Source organism: Lissotriton helveticus, chromosome 7 (assembly GCF_964261635.1).
Source record: "Lissotriton helveticus chromosome 7, aLisHel1.1, whole genome shotgun sequence".
Classification (NCBI taxonomy): domain Eukaryota; kingdom Metazoa; phylum Chordata; class Amphibia; order Caudata; family Salamandridae; genus Lissotriton; species Lissotriton helveticus.
This window is the reverse complement of record NC_136068.1, coordinates 167,010,730-167,028,297: the sequence shown is the minus strand read 5'-3', so window position 1 is coordinate 167,028,297 and position 17,568 is coordinate 167,010,730. Positions and strand designations below refer to the sequence as shown.

The following is a 17,568-nucleotide window of genomic DNA, read 5'->3' as shown; positions in this document are numbered from 1 at the left end:
GCGCTGCCCAGTCCCGACCTAAAAAAAAAAAATTCAAGTAGTGTTCTGTTTACTAACCATTCAAAAATTCAAGCCAATATAATCTTCATTAGGGTAGTTGTTCCACAGATCATTAGCACATTCTGGTACTGTTCAGTTGTTTAGAGGGAAACCTCAGGTAGAACAGGTTCCTTGAGACTTGGGAGGCTGCTTATTGGGTCTTTTGAGGTCATGACTTATGGTCAATGGTTCAGTGCTTAGGGAAGCTTCTCTGGCAGATAAAGGTGGCTCGTACTGGCGCGTTCAAAAAATTAAGTTGATGGTTCGAGTGCAGAGTGAAAAGAACATACACAAGAGCCTCATGGCATAGAATGCGCTCAGGATCCAGTGGCCTCCTGAGTGCTGGACCACAACGCACCTTGGCAAAGCAGAATCCATTTGTGTTGGGCTGGGGCCATAACAAGCTAGAAAATGATTGTTCCTGTGTTCATACCACAGAGTCCAGGGAAGCACTGGTGGAGCCATAATAGCCAAACAACCTAATGTACAGAAGGGTGTTTGCCAGGCAACGTCACCACTCCTGAGAGGAGATCACATACACTTGATGAAAGATTGTTATCAGTACCCACTTTCTCTGCTGTTGGGTGTGTGGAGATTCAGGTGTTAGGGGTCGGCTCTTCAGGTCTCCTGGGGCTGACTGAGGGGTCTCTATTTAGGTAATCTACTAGACACAATCAAGGAGAACAAAAGGCTGTCAGGCAGAACTTGAAACATGTCCAAACCCAGTATATCAGGCAGCACTTGGCTTCAAACATCCGAAAAGGTGCCACAGAGAAAAAACAAAAGACACACAGATGATGGACGGAATGCGGAACAAATTAAACGTTCACACCCAGTCAAGAGATCTGGGTTGAATCCATTGTTCTTTTGCTCGCCATGCCACCCCAGTATAGACCCATCCATATGCAAATCAGTAAAGACCCTGCTCCAAATGGGAACAGTCTAGACAGAACTGCTAAGCCAGGTCCTCCCAGGACCAGAAAAAGCATCCTGGGACCGGTTTCGGGGTATCACCCCTCATCAGCCAGGCTAGCTTAAACCCAGTGGCACAGTGAGCCCGAGACCCAAGGCTGGGCATACCCAGCACACTTAGGGTGAGAAAGCAAAAGACACACAAATCATGGACGGAATGCAGAACAAATCGAATGGAGAAAAAACAGCCACTCCTTGATCAGCATCATGTTAACTGGCCTTATTTTGAGAGAGCTATTCTCAAGTCAATTTTCTCCCGGAAGAGAAAAAACCTTACATTACTTTATGCTCAAGTCTTAATGTCCATATTGTTATTTTACTGAATTTAGAGTACCCAGTCCAACAACCTTATTATAGGTAGCATGTTAAAATATATATGCATAGGAGGTCTTACTCTGCTTTCAAAACTGTTTATGCTTTGAGCTAAATCTTCCTTCTGTATTTCCCTAACATCATTCTCTTTCCTTAGCATTAAAGTACAGTATTGAAAATCATTTTATTAAATAGATTTAGCATTTGCAATTGGTTTTCAAGCACTACTTAATGCCACATTGGAACAGCAAGCGCCAAGAGGTTCTGTGATTAGCTAATGCTGTCCTACACAGTTACCAAGGAACATAAAATAACATTTTTGATCCAGATTTCACACCCATTAAATAACAATTTCCTTAATTTCTGAACTCCAAGCATGAACCCCACTTGTTATGCAAGATTTATAAACCTACTAAGGCTCTTGAAACGGAGTTTATTGAGAAATCTATGGACTCAATACCATCTACAGCTTTGGGTGGTCTGACCGAGCAAACACAACTCTGAGCAGGCCTGACAGAATGGTGTTTGAGAAATTTCCCCATGATTTAGAAGCTTTTTTTAAGCTTGCTATGACATTTTTCAACAGTTGGCACCTACAAATCATACAAAATGGCTAAAACATCTGTGTTCGCCATGGGCATGGTGCAGGAATGTGTTAGTGCTCACCACTCCAAGCCATAAATCCCATGCAATCAAAGGCTGAGTACAGCCCCTTTAAATCAGAGGTCACTCGCATACTGAGATTATGTTGTTCACAAATCACTAAGTGAGTGGGATATGAAATCCACAAGAAACTGACAGGTTTAGAACACTTGCTTGTGGTTTCATAGCTAAGTAGCCACTGGAAATAGGCAGTTATATAGCATGCAAAGCCACTTCTAAGATATTTCTTATTATTGGGACCAGGCGGCCAAACTAAGCAAAGCTAAGGGCTCTCCCACAGGTTTAAGTAAAGCATGTCTGTAAAAATACTGAAATGCATATCCCATTATGCCAAGCTTTATTACTAATTTCAGAAACTTAGTTTTGAAAATAAAAGAAAGTAAATTCAAATATGCCAGCTAGCAACAAGTAAGAAGAGTATTCATGTAACTTTATGAACATGGGGCCAGGCAAAATATGTACGGTTTGTAGATTTTTTTGCATGTTTTTTTTTTTAAACACAGAAAAATAAGGCCAATCTTTTCGTATTGAGTGTATAAATCAGTTTTTCTCAAAGCTTTGGAGTTTCCTTGCTTTCAGCCACTTGCAATCTGAATTTCACCCGATTCGTGTGGCATTGTCTCCCCATATAGTGAAAAAATGTACATAAGCAGGCACTGTACACAAAGTACCCTAAAAATGCAATGGTAATGAAAAAAGAAATATATTGTGATTATTTTATTAAACTTGTAAGAGTCCTTGTGCTCTGTGTCTTTCATGGAAAAATTGTTTAGGCTTTGTGTTTCACATACTTTTTAAATCACGTTTTTTAACAGCTATACGTTTCTCCATCCATATCAACATCAATCGTAAGGTCCATCATCAATGAAACAAACCCAAGTGTGCGCTATATAAAACTTTATAAATAAAATAAATAAAAACATTCATTACTGTACCTTACACCAGTAGCTATCCAGTGTGTCATGGGCCCTAGTGCAAGGAAGGAAATGGGCTCCCTGGCTGCAGTTTGAATGATAAAACACAGTAATAATCAGAGTTCATTGGGCCCCTAAGGCCTCAGGGCTCCGCTTCCACTGCACCAACAGAATCTACGCCCCTGCTTTACGCCTTCATTCAATAAATATTTTGCTCCTTATCTAAGTGGGGAAAGGGAGGCATAGGGACGGAAGAACAGGAAGGGAGATCCTGAAAAGAAACTGAACTGGAAAGAAAGGGGAACGCGGTAGACAACATAGGATAGAGCACATTGAATCAAACCATAACCATCTAAAAGCAATCCAAACTTCACTAACCCCTAAACACTGTTGAGGCCTTCAGAACTCTCAAACTGGGGCACCGGACATACCACCATTTTATAGTCTAGGACCCTAAATTATCAGTTTGCCTGGAAGGTTTCTTTAAGGATCCCAAAAGGATTGCACTGCCTCAACCTGGACAAAGACAGACCTTTCCATTCTCCACTGCTACCAGCTGACCGGGGAGCCACACTGATGCAGACACCCAAAGCTCTCCAGTTCTTTATGAATCCATTGATTCTCTTTCCTCCTGGTCTACATCGTAGAGGTCAACTAAGGAAAAAGAAGGATATGCCACCCTCTCACGTGCAAAACCAGCTTTAATACGTCAGCCTTCTTCAGGTTTAGATCACAGAGACCTAGGTCACGGAAAACTACAATAATGGTAACTCCTATCGTGGATGAGGACCTGTCATCATGTGGTCTTGTTTAACAAAGAAACCTCCATCATGGCCAAGAGGGGCATGGTGTCTCCAAAGAAGGACCCCTTCCCCACTGTTAGATGTGTCAGTATTGACTTGGATAATTCTCACTAAACATATGTGTGCATTTGCAACAGCGTTTCAGCTCTATCGAGTGACAACATTCCTCTGGTCACACCTTCGCTAAAGTCCAGTCTCTCAGTCTTCTCCTTTGTACAGCCTACCCTGTTTTCCACCTGCATTAGTCTAGAACTTAGTCTATTCACGGATTCATTCGTTCATTTTCCATCCACCCCAAGGAAGTTTCCACTGCTAAGGTCACCTTCTCTGCAGTGTCCAGCTTTCACATTATCTTGCCTAGAGTCTCTTAACATTATCCTGACTGGGGGTCTCCATAACACCATCATGGTCAGCCTTCTCATGGTCTGTCATGGCCCCCACTTCCTGCATTTCACTTCTCTCATCTCTATCTACCTTCGAGCTGTAAGAATTTTTTCCCACTAGGTTTTACTTGTCATTTTCAAAGATGTACATTATGATCCGGTTGTCATGCTCTCTAGGGTGGACCCCCAGTACGCACCAATGCCGACATCAGGGAATATGACAAAACAAATGTATAGTGCGGGCCCCAGTACAGCCCGCATACTCCAAGAGTCAGAAAGATGCCTCTGTTTTCACCGGATTGTGGCGTCACACCAGCCACTCAGGTAATCTACAAGCTATCCTTCTCACACGTGGGGTCCTCTCTTCCCCAGCAGGTTGGAACTCCTTGATATGCTCTATAAGGGAGATAAATCCCTTTTCAGCAGGTCCTCTGCTCTGCTGAAGCCCCACAAGCAACTCTAAAGGGAGTGACCATCTTGGCCACTATCGAGATCACATTCTCACCCCATACCCCCATGTTATCCTTTTTGGAGGTGATGGTACCTTATGTTAAACATAGGCAACTTATAGGTCTGTGCAAAATCCTTTTGGGCGCTCATCGTACCATTGCTGAGCTCAGTAATATTCAGATGTTTTTGCAGGGCCCAACTCCACAACTTCTTGGGGGTGGGGTTATTCCATAGCATGAGCACCTCTTTTTCAGTTTAGAAAGATATATCCTTCTAGGAAAAGAAGCACGGGCAAATATGAGATGTGGTATAATGGTTAGAGCTGCCACCTTTGGAATTTGGGTCAAGACCCAGCCTCTGCTCCTCGACATCCTGCAATTCTAGTCAAATCACTTATTTTCCCTGTGCTCCAAAAGGAAAAAGAAATAGGTAACCTAATCTGGTTCTATTGTTAAGCGCTCTAATGGAGTCAAGTTTGCACAATAAAAGAAAAAGTACAAATAAAAAAGAACAGAATCGGACAAAAAGGGTAGGTTTTTCTTTAAAATCTATAAATAAGTATTCTGTCACGAGTGCAGGGCCTTGAACAACATAGGTCCTGGGAAATAATACCCCTACTGCTTCTCCCTTCTGATGGCCCTATCTCAGACAATAATTAAACCAAATTTGCACGACATGCAGTGCAGACCGGAAGGTCCAAATGGCACATTAAAGCGGTTGCCTTACAGCCCCACCGACAGGGAGTAGCAGTTGGTACAATATTTCCAACCAGTAATCGGCATAAACTGCACTACTGGGAAGGGCATGTGCAAAATCAGCACCAATGCTTATTACCCTACATTTGTAAGAAGTTACTTTCAGTCCCGGACTGGGAACCAAAACCGGCCCCCCTCGCCCCCGGGGGGTGGGGGGGGCTGTGGGTGCCGCCGAGCTCTTTGCCAGGGCCGGTTTTTGGCCTTTTTTGTTACAGGGCCGATTTTGCAGCTATGCTGCAAAAACGGCCCTGTAACAAAAACGGCCCCAGGGGCCCCAAACTGGCCCCCCCCCACCCGTGCGGCGCACCGGGGGATTGCCCGGTGCCAGCTACGGCCAGTCCGGGCCTGGTTACTTTAGAGTATGATCTGGACATGGATAAATCTAGGAATATTTCTTGCAAGACGGCAGATTTAGAGTTGAAAAAAATAAGGGTAAATAATGCCAACACCAACAAGCCAACGATTGCTAAAGATTGAGTTTAAGATGAAAAGGGAGGCAGAACCACAAATAATGACAGGACGGAGAAGAATGCGTGCCTCCAATGAAAGGCCTAAAAGTCCACAATATCAGTCATCTGCATCACCTTAATACGCAGTGTATTTTAAATCATGAACATGCCCTACATAATTCATTCTGTTCCTCTACCTTGCAGAAAGATAGTAAAGGTGTGTCTCAGAAAGTTGCACCCCTTAACAAATCCTAAAGTTTGGTTAAAACCAGTACCCTTGCTGTAGATGAATATTCAAACTCAGGAAAATATTACCTAGTGCTTGAAGGCCAGGCTAGGTTTTTCTAAAATGAGGGCCTCAACTGCACGTTTCAATGCAAGAGATACGACACCCAGCTGAAAAGATGAATTAACAATGTCAAGGAAGTAGGTTATGGGTGTAGAAGACTCCATAGTAGGTACACCTTCAGGGAAATCAAGGGTCTAGGGGACAACCTGATCCTTTGGCTTAGTCACCATCTCTGTAAAGGATTGAAAATCTAAAACATGAATGGGATCACATTTTGTGGCAGCAGCATTGCAGGGATTGGCCAGAACCGACCCAATTGAATCAGGGGCAGTGGCTGAAGATCCAAATGACATTTTATTTGAAAGGATCATGCATGTGGAATGGATTTCATTGGTGAATATAAGGCTACAACATCACAGAGGCTCGGAGTGGGATAATGGATGACAGAGTGAGTAGGGAGACCAAGTGAGGAGGAGAGATGATTCACTAATCAGATTATTGGAAGAGAGAAAAAGGGCAGCTATATGTGGACGCTGTGTAATGGGCTGAGAGTAGCTCATGGCTCCAAAATTACCAATAAATCCTTTTACGGGTAGACCTTGTACAACATCGAACCTTGACTGAAACCTTCAGGTACCGTAACCAAGAGAGTAGTCAGCTGGAATAGGTGCAGTCAAACCTAGAACGACAACAGAAAGAGGAAGGAATGGGAGGAAGAACCTGATCGCTGCTAAGAAAAGTTCACTGAAATACGAAGGTTTCACTAGAGCGGCATCAATGGCTACCTTGTGCAAAAAATTCTTAAGCAAATCTAAGATTGTAATCACAATGGAAAGTTGCAAGTCTTGCACTATCACCCCTAACTCGAGTTGAGAAAATATAAACTTCCGAATGTGTCAATTTCGTATGTATCCTTCTAATCAACATGGTAGTGTTTACAACATTGTTTTACACATTAACTTTTTTAAAACATCAGATTACGTTTTGTCCGAATGGCTTCTCATCGGAATACTTCAAAATAAACACCTTACACTACAATTTATTAAAAAAAATAATAATAAATCTGGCGTACCCTTGAAACGCAGTACTAGCTGGGATGTTGACACGTTTTCAATGAATGCACCAAAATTAAAACTGATGCCACCTAAGCTATTTCCGAGGCAGGATATTTTCCTCTTCATCTGCAAATTAATCTTTCAGTGTGAAAAGTCTCATGAACACCATAGGGCTGTAATTTAGCACCTCAGACAAAAAAACAAATCAAAGTAAAACTTGATATGTATAGATGTGACATTAAATATTCTTTAAATAAAATGGAAAATTAAATATCACTGCCAGATGTATTTTAGTGCTGCCAACAAAGTAGTGCACTAAAGTCCTATCTATTTAATAGGCGGGGACACAATTTTGTGAGATAGTCATTATAATTATTAGATATAGCATGCATATATTTCTGGTACTAATGTTACATCTTCAGTTTAAAGTTTCTGTACTGCATAAAATTATTTGTTCATCCTACTCAGGTATGTCATGGTTTTATGGATGGCATTGGGATTATTACTAGTAAAAACTACTCTGTTGTGTGAATTTTGTTTGCACCCGAAAATGGTTGCCAAATAAGAACATTCTAAAACACATTTCACGGTTACTCAATAAATAGGTCCTTCCACTGGTTACACCAGGGTAAATTCAGAGGCGCAGCAAGGGGGCGGAGTGGGGGGGGGTAGGTGGCCTAAGCCGGCACAAGTTTAGGGGGCGGCGGCCTCCCCCCCCCACGCTCCGCTCTTACATTCGACAGCAGGTGTCAAATGCAGGGCCGCCACGGGCAGCATAAGGCTTAGCTACGCCATTGGGTATACTATCCAAATCAAGCAACTATCAGACTAGCTCCACTATGTAAGGTGACTGTGTTGGGTAAATGATCATCAAGTGCCCAAACTTCACAGGGCAAATAGGAAAGTCCTGGAAATTGTAGTCGGTCTACTAAGCAGTCCAATAAGGGTGGCATGTGTACTAATTATGTGTTTAGTTTTCACTAAAGGACCAATATCAAGGGCTCATTTTTAAGTCTGGCTTGACAGCACAGGTGTCTTGAAGGACTATTGGTACAAATTCTCTAAAAGATCAATGGAGTGAGCTTTAGCTTCTCCCGCAGGAAAAACCTCATGTTATTGGCTGTTTTGTTTATCATTTCACCTCATAAGAAGTACTGGCATTGGGACTAATTTACAATTCAAAAGTACACTGAATCATGACATATTAAATTAGTTATCTCATAGATGCATTATTTACAGAAACCGATCCAGGACTCAAAATGCAAGCCAGGCCTGTTGGTAATACTTATTTGATAGTATGCTTACCGTCTGATAATGACTCCGCAACTACCATTACCGATGGAACCAAGACAGGCTAGAACCGAGTTAAATTAACAAGTTATTCTTTTTCAGGGACGTAATATTATCCACTAGAATCCCTATGCTGAAGAGTGAAAAGGTGCCTGGAACCCCAATATTCATGGTTTTCATCTAGGAACGGGGCGGGGGGGATTTGGGGGAAGTGCCCAACACAGTTGCGTAACAAAAGCCCCAGCAGCCCCACGGTGCGGGGGACCCTCGAGCTCCGTTGCCCTCCTCCCGCACCAGCAGGTCCCTGGCCTGAGAGCTTCGGACTGGGTCTGAGCGTGGGGGGCCCCTTGCATGTACTTTGCAGAGGGCCCCCTCAAGTTTTGTTACGCCACTGGCCAAATGCATAGGTATATCGGTTTGATGGTACGAGTCTCTGCAGTGTTTTGACAGAGTACTCACCAATGGAAGTGAGGTAGTTATACCATAGGTGGCAAGAATTGCAGGGCTCTCACCACATTTAAAGAGGTGCACTAATTTGCACTCGTGTTGCGGTGTACCACTGACGTGTGCCATGCAGGGACATCCTGGACACCGAATATGTTTTTGATTAATGTTCTTCTCTACCAATCAACACAAAGAATTGTTTCATAGATAATGGCTAGATTAACATAGCCCCTATGTTTTTTTTAACAGAGGACATCCTGTAGAAGTTACATCAAACAAGCGTAACCTTTCCACCTCTAACTTTGGACTGATCCTGGCAGTAAGCAGAAGGCAATCAATCGGGTCTCTCTACCCCAGACCACAAGCTTTGACTTGCCTGTTTCTTCACAATAAAGCTATGGTGACCACACCACAACATGGTTCCATGTTTTCTCTTCCCACAGAGAACATGATTTCACTAATTACCAGGTGCTGCTTAGAGGGGCCCTTCAAGAGCTTTTGGTCTAGATCCCACCAAGGCTGGAGGCAAGCTCGTCATTTGATACACACCTAGTTTTCCACCTTCCTGCTATTTACTGCAGAGAATCAGGGATAAGACTGGATAACGTCAACCGGGCGCCTTGAAGGCAGCTTGAGTAATACAAAATAGTTTTGTTTTTTTAAAACACCAAATGACACATTTTTCCCATCTGAAAATATGAGGTCTTCCTCTCCGTACTAAAACATTTGGTAAGAAAACACACTAGTTATTCTATTGCATTACAAATTAACCCAGAATATACAGCTGTGGATAAAAAAACAATTATTTTAGAAGAAACAAAATGTAGGCCCAAAACTGTTAATTGGCCATCTTCAATTGTTCTGATGCATCTTTACATTTTTGCAATGTTCCCACGACAAGAAAAGACCTTGAGCCTGTTTGGCATGCGGCAAACAATGGGCTGTCAAACAGACATCAATACAAATTACAACTGATGCTGAAAAGGAATAACAACTTTGCACACTTCAACTCAATTTACTTTACTAAAGCATTCCTGCCATTTCGTTTCCAAGGCGACACACATTAATGAGGCAGGTCCTTCCTTTAAATGGTAACACATTCCCTTACAGAATTATACTGCAGAGGTAATCTGGTTGTTACCGCCCACCCAAATGCAGTATGTCTGCAGTAGAGCCTGAACGTACACATACACAGCAGCATTTATGTTACACACAATAACTACTCAACAGAGCTTTTGTTCATTTTGCTTATACCAGGAGTAGCCGGCAGGGCTACTGGGTGTTGGGGCAGGGTGGGGTGGGGTGGGAGGTGTCGCAGGCTGCTTAAAAAAAAATAAGAATAATAAAACGTACCTTGCACCGCCGGGTCCAGCGTCTTCTCTCCTGCTCGCCTATGTCCGACTCCAGGTTGGAACAGGAAGCAGGCAGCCAGGCAACCACTCCTAAGCCAATCACAATGGTGCAATGCAGAGTTGTGATTGGTCTGAGCGCCATGACACGGTGCTCAGCCAGGGGCTGGAGGGGTAGGCATGTTCTCCATGCAGGCAGCGAACAGGGAAGTGCGCATGACTGTTTTGGGCAACCCGAGAAGGCCGATCAAACAGTCACTGCGCACAGGAGTGTTCTACCACTCCTCCCCTGCAGCTCCCCCCCATGCACTGCCGCAGCAGGAGGAAAAATGAAATGGTAATAAAATTCCGTTATTTTATTTTTCACTTTCTTTGCTGCTCCTGGCAGTGGGGCGATGCTCCTCCACCTTAGTGGAGGAGCCGCGATTGGCTTATTAGAGGGGCCTGATCAAGTTAACCAAGGTCGAATTCCGGCTTCTGTTTCTTAGTAAACATCCCAGGAAGGTATGACTCCTCTAATATATATATATATATATATATATATATATATATATATATATATATATATATATATATATATATATATATATATATATATATATATATATATATATATATATATATATATATATATATATATATATATATATATATATATATATATATATATATATATATATATATATATATATATATATATATATATATATATATATATATATATATATATATATATATATATATATATATATATATATATACAGTATATTTCTCTGCACTGCCTCGGATTGCAAAAGCCTCACTTCATGCGACTACTAACTTTTGCTCAGACCTCATCACTGTAAACAAAAGCCTTGAGTGAAAACAGCACTTTCAATTTGTCATTGTGTAGAGTAAGCACTATACAAACAATTTATACCACATCTAGAATAAAAATGAAGTAGTGACTGAGAATACCAAGAGATACTGGTTGATTGCACAGATGAATTAAGTGCCTCTGACACAGACCAATGGATACTGCTGTAACATCACCCAAATTCCACCCAAGATCTGAAGCCCAGAAGCTCCTTACTGCGGTCCGTGCTTCACTGAGGTAAGAATTTGACATATTAAGCCTTCTGGTTTTTTTTTTAGATCAGCCCCACATTTTTTACTACATTTTGGGAGGTAAGAGGTGAAAAATTCCAATAAAGTGATCACACTTTAATAGGATTTCACTTTTCATACAATTTTGAGACATTATAAGACTGCAGGATTTTCTTTTTACCAGATGTCTGTTCCCGCCTACTTCCATACTGTAAGATAATTTATGAACTGAGCACTGTAAAAATTCCTTAAGTAAATAAATATTGATATAGTAGATTGGTACTCTGCCTTAGAAGATACAGGAAACAAAAAGTACCATCTTCATTACAGGCTAACTGTGGTACCTAGGATTCCACTATGATATTGCGGAGTATTGAGTAATGGTTTTTATGTTGCACCTGATGGCAATAGTCTAAAAATTCTTTAGATTCCTTACTTCCTCTCCAGCTTCACTTAAATTATTGCCCTGAAATAACATGCATTTGTAATGCAATAGGTCTCGCAATAGCGAGATTTTGACCTATTTGTATTGTAAATGACAATGTCTTTTATAATATTAAAAGGCATTGTCATTTACAATATCAATAGGTCACACTGCAAAAGCAAGACCTATTGTATTGTAGAGTGTGGTGTCCGTGAAGAGGGTGCCACGCTCACTAATAAAGAAAGAAGAAAAGAAAGAGCGTGGTGTCCCTAAAGCGGCGCCGTGCTCAGCATTCAAATTGTTTTATAAAAAACAAAAGGAGACAGAACACGCGGTGTCCATTAAGCGGACACAGTGTTCTCCTAAAATGTAGTATTAATAAAAAAAGCCTGGCAATTGTGCATTGAGTGCTGTGGGGGTAGGGGGCTGCCTGCTGGCATAGCGTTGTATACAAAAAGAGGAGCACCCTGCAAATACAAACAAAAAAGCAGCCGCCATTGTCTCTCCCCATAGTCAATATACAAAATAGTGCTCACCCACATATAACGCCGACAGTGTAACAAGCCAAGTAAAAGGTCCAGCCGTTGTGGGCGGTAACAAATGCAGACAAGGCGGTACCAAGGAGGGACTTACAAGCCTTCTAACAAATCAAAAGCGAGCACTTACAAATGACAATGACACAAGCCAATGACAAATATTGGTGGGGAGGGGCTTCCAGTGTATATCCTAATACAGCATGCTTCGCAGAGCGAGCAGTGCATGCACGCTGCCCTTAGGCTCGACCTAAAAATAATCAATATACGTGATGACTAGGGGGACAAGGAATGTAAATATGTTTCAATTGACAAACACCAAGAAATGCAATTAAATTAAAATTCACATACAAGTGGCGTGCCCCTTTATTCACAGACTTAAATTCCTCCCTACAATATCCCAACTGTGCCTCAATAAGCCATTCAATAATTAAATGGCTTTACTTTGGACTTAACAATCCCTTCCACCCAGGACATCTAACACTGCGCAAAGTTAAGAGATCCTTTTGATTTCAGGATCATAAATCTAGCGGAAATCTATATACATTATACAAAGTGTAGTGAGAAATAATACAACTTCTGACTGTTCTATCAGAGGAAAGAAATTCACATTTTTCTCTCAACCTCTTTAACTGCTAGGTTTGGGGAAAGAGTGCAACTTCACAGCTTTGAGAGAAACAGTCTGCCATCTGTTAACAGTAGCAGCCAAGAGAATCACAACACAATAAGCACAGAGCCGCTAGTAGGCATATTTTGTACTGGATTCTATTAATAAGCCATGCATTTTCTGCAAACAGTAGCTTTTTTATTTCGACAATGTTTACTTTTTTAGTGAAAGTCAGTAATCTCTTTTCCAACAGAAATGGTAATGTTTTGTGCTAACGTGTTATTTTGTTCCTCCACCCTTCCCCATTTGTGTCGGTCATTACATATAGTCATCATGCCCACATTGTAGCCAAAGGCTGTAATTATAATGCATAAGATTGCTATGCTTTCGAAAAATATGATAACAATTACACAAGATACCATCACTCTGAAAACTATTGAGCAACCTGGGCACCATATCGTCACTTTACGCACACACTTAAAGCCAGCTGAAGTTAGCAAGTTGGTGTGTTGTATGTACATGGTTAATTTGCAAGAAACCCACAAGCCTCTAGCTTTTGTGCTATCATTCCAAGAAAGATCAAATACGTAAGCACTTGAAATTGTGACAGAGGTACTAGTGCTGCACCGGCACACTCAAATATCGCATTCAGACTGAGGCGAAAGGATGGGCATATTGCCCCACTCTTCACCTCTCACTCAGACGTTTCAGTGACCTTGGGTAAATTAACCATGCAGCAGAGCAGAGGTTCTATATATATTTCATGGGGGGCTGTTGCACATAGGTAGTTACGAAACCTTACGATCACCATGGACAATGTCCACATCCAAGACCCCGCTCACATCAATAGGACAGCAAACAAATGATGGACGGAATGCTGACATTCTCCCCCAGTCAAAAGATCTGGGTTAAATCCATCATTCTTTTGCCCAATACGCCACCCCAGTTTGGACCCAGCCATATGCAAATCAGTCTTGACCCTGTGCCTCATGGGAACAGTCCAGACCTAACTGCCAGGCCAGGGCCTCCCTGGACCGGAAACAAGCATCCTGGGACCGGTTTCAGGGTATGTCACCCTTCTTCAGCCAGGCTAGCTTGAATCTAGTAGCACAGTGAGCAAGGGACCCACGTCTGGGCATTTCCATCCCACTTAGGGCGAAAAGTGTTACAGCAAACAGATTATGGACGGAATGCTGACAATGCAAACATTCTCCCCCAGTCAGAAGATCTGGGTTAAATCCATCGTTCTTTTGCCCACTATGCCACCCCAGTTTGGACCCAGCCATATGCAAATCAGTCTTGATTGTGCCTCCTGGGAACAGTCCAGACCGAACTGCCAGGCCAATAGGCCTCGAAAGGACAGCAGCGACCACCCCGCTGTGGCAGTGTAGTGTCGCCCCGGCGCTCATACTGTTATAGCAGCGTCAGGATTGGCCGCATGGCAGTCTGGGAGCCTGTGCCTGCCTGCAGTGGAGCCAGAAGAGATGTAATGCGGTGGGATTCAGCTAAGTTTACTTTTTTTAATAGTTTTTTGTTTTGTCTGGCCCACCCGCCACTTTGCCCCAACAGCAGCAGCAACTGCAATAGGAATCTATCACAGACTAACTCCCAGGAAAAAACACAACAGGGGGAAAAAGCCTGTCTGAAAACCTACTGCTGTGGCGGCCCAATGCCTAAATAAATTGCAAAATGAACTTCTCTTTACAGTTTACATACAGAAAAATACACTCCGCATCAAGCCGTTTCCAGCGTCATTTATATGCGCACTCCCTTAGTTCAAACAAAGTCCTTTTCAACATGGGATCATCGCATTATGTTTAATGAAGAGTCCAGGGACTCGATGATGGATGCTGTTGTTGTGTGGCATGTAAATGTTTGGTTTCCATCTTAAACAGAGGACATGCCGCAAGGAACAAAATCTAGTGTTAGCGCAGATGTTATTTATCCAACAGCAATGGGTGGATTTGGAAAGAATTTTCACTCACCCTGGAGATGCACATTTGCAAGTTCTGAAAGCATCTGCAGACTAGCAGTGCCACCCAAAGATGCTCGATCAATGGACTAATCCATGATTGTTTAAATAGAGATGAGCTACTGTAATGTGACTTTAAGCGCTATTAAACATGGGATCTGAAACACGTACATAGTTGCCTGGCTTTAGTGTGGTTAGTAGAAGAAAAGTATTGGTACTTCAAGCTGAAGCTTCATATGGAGTATCTAAAAATATAGGAAGACTATGTAATTGAAGTCCAGAAGCAGAGTTAACTAGTGCTTAAGGTAGGCACATTAGCTCTGGTCGCCCCTGGTACGACAATCATTTTTGGTGCCCCCACACCTCATGATCCCCTCCTCAGATTCTCACTTCCACCGGGCAAAAGTGCCCCCCATCTCTCCAATCATAAGATATTGCTAAACGCAGCCCCCCCCTTACAGGTCAGAGCCCAGTGCATACACCCTGGTTGCACTGTCCTAAAGCCGGCCCTGGGTACGCATGAGGTGAGTTAAACATACACAGCACTGGTCCAAGAAGAATCTTGCTTCTGGCCCGTTTTATCCACTTTTGGACGCTTACTCAGAAAATGTCAGCCAAGATTTAGACCCCATATTTAGATATCGCTAGCTTGCACCTAGTAATGTTGCTGTCATATGTTGGGTCACATCATGAGCTCGCACCAGAAAATGGCTGGCACATCCGCGGTATGCGAAAAAAGTGTTCTGAGCCAGGCTTTGAGGTAGTTTCTCAGGTCCTCCAGTAGATGGTGCGGTGAGCAAAGACCTATCACTTTTCACCTGCCTTTCAAGGAAATTATTAGCAAAGGGGAGTGTGTGGACTCAGTCCATCAGCTTAGATAATGACTTTCTCCCACATATGCTACATGTAGAAGGCTGCTGAGCCACAGCCCTCCTACATGCAATGGGTTTGTAACAACAACAAATAACACCTGCTGAGTTGCCGGAGCGATGAGAGGTGCAACCAACCAACCTTACTCAGACAAAGCTTTAACCGGGTCCAGCACTCATCTCATGATTGAAGAGGCGGTAGGGTCTTGAGAGGGCCAGCAAGTAGTCAATTTCTGCCTGTCCATGGTGCTGTCATGGTGTTATTGGAGGGTCAATGGAGGATCACCAGGTAAGGCAAAATTAAAGAAAAACACATTGGCAGAGCCAATAGTTTTTGCCTATGAGAGAGCAATTGGTGTTATCAATGTGTTTTTTTGGCATATTGCACAGCAGTGTGGGCTGCTGTGCAATATGGCTTAAAGTAAATAAAAATAAAGTGCTGTGGTGTGGCTGAAATTGATGGAGTCATATTGCTTTACTTTAAGGCATGTTCCACAGCAGCCTGCACTGCTGTTGACCAGGTCTAAAAACATTAAAGGCAAATATCTATGCAATAGCTCTAAGGCTTTCTTTTTTTTGTGTTGTACGGGAGAGTCCGAGAGGGCATGTGGGGTGGTGGACAGCGGGAGGAGGGCGAGTAGGACTGGACAGGCAAGCAAGGGAGTTGGTAGCAGGCGAGGAACGGAGGCAGGATGGTGGGATGGCACATAGAAAGTAAAGCATGAGGGAGCATGCAACACGAGGGGGTGAGAGAGGGAAGTTTGGGCAAGACCACAGATGGCGGAAGTGAGCCCGGAAGAGCTCAGACAGCAGATGAATGGAGGACGGACTGCTGACACACGCACTCTTAAAGAGTGCATGGCTACACGTAAAAAGAAAAAGTAGTGCTTCAGTAAGTGTGCAGGCAGTGCAAAGACACTGGCCACAGACAGGAAACTGTAGTTGGTCAATGCTTCATTGCAGGGACAAACGAAGCCCAGGAGGAAACTAGGGGCGTAACACAGGCCCACGCAGCCCCCGCGCGGCGGTGGGGCCTCTAGCTCCAAGGGGCCCCCTCGGCACTGCACTGTGGCCTGAGATCTCCTGATTGAGCCCGGAGGGGGCCCCTCTAATTACCGTGCAGGGAGGCCCCCTCACTTTTCGTTACGCCAGTGGAGGAAACAGGAAGCCACTGACCAATAAGGAGCAAAGAAACTAGAGCAACATGCAAGCCAACCAATGGTAAGTAATGAGAAGTAATGGGAAGGCTTTAAGCACTGTCAAAGCTTTTTTTGTTTTGTTCACAAGAGGTTTCGCAAGGACAGTGCATGAGCTGCATGCGCTGTTTGTTCAGACGAAACCTAAAAAGGAATGAAGGAAAAAAGAAATTCGAAGGAAAGGGTGTGCGTATGCATGTGCATATTTGATGAGGCACGGCAAAAGGGTGTGCGTATGCCATCTCTTCATGATAATGGACAATTCTGTTCTTACAATAGAAATTCTTGACGTCATTATTACTATCCCTAGTATAGCGGTTCTTTGTCACATAATGGGCATCCCTGGTGTTTGACAATGATAAGTAGATATGAAAGGCAGAATCTGTCCATGTATGACATTGGTACACAAGAGCTTGGTGAAAGTGGCAAGCTTATGTTTTGGGGCCAAGAATGCATTTAATAAAAATTAAAAGCTGGCCCTTCAGGATGCAAATGATAAACTTTCCTTGGAGCGCTTGACCTTATTTATATAGTCAAATGCATTTCATGGTAAAACCTCAATTTGTCGATTTGCAGAAAATAAAATCACAGCATTTCTAAAAAGAAATGTAAATTTGATATTTGAGAAGAATTCATGATGAGTATGAAGAATAAATGCTGATTTTGGTACCTGCATACCAGGGGTCCCAAACTTCTATGGTTATTTCATTAAAG

General features: G+C 42.8%; 1 protein-coding gene across 1 annotated transcript in view; it reads right to left on the bottom strand.

The window, feature by feature from the left end:
* PREX1 (phosphatidylinositol-3,4,5-trisphosphate dependent Rac exchange factor 1) overlaps positions 1-17,568 on the bottom strand; it is a 774,514-nt gene that overhangs the window by 602,909 nt on the left and 154,037 nt on the right. The window lies entirely within an intron of this gene.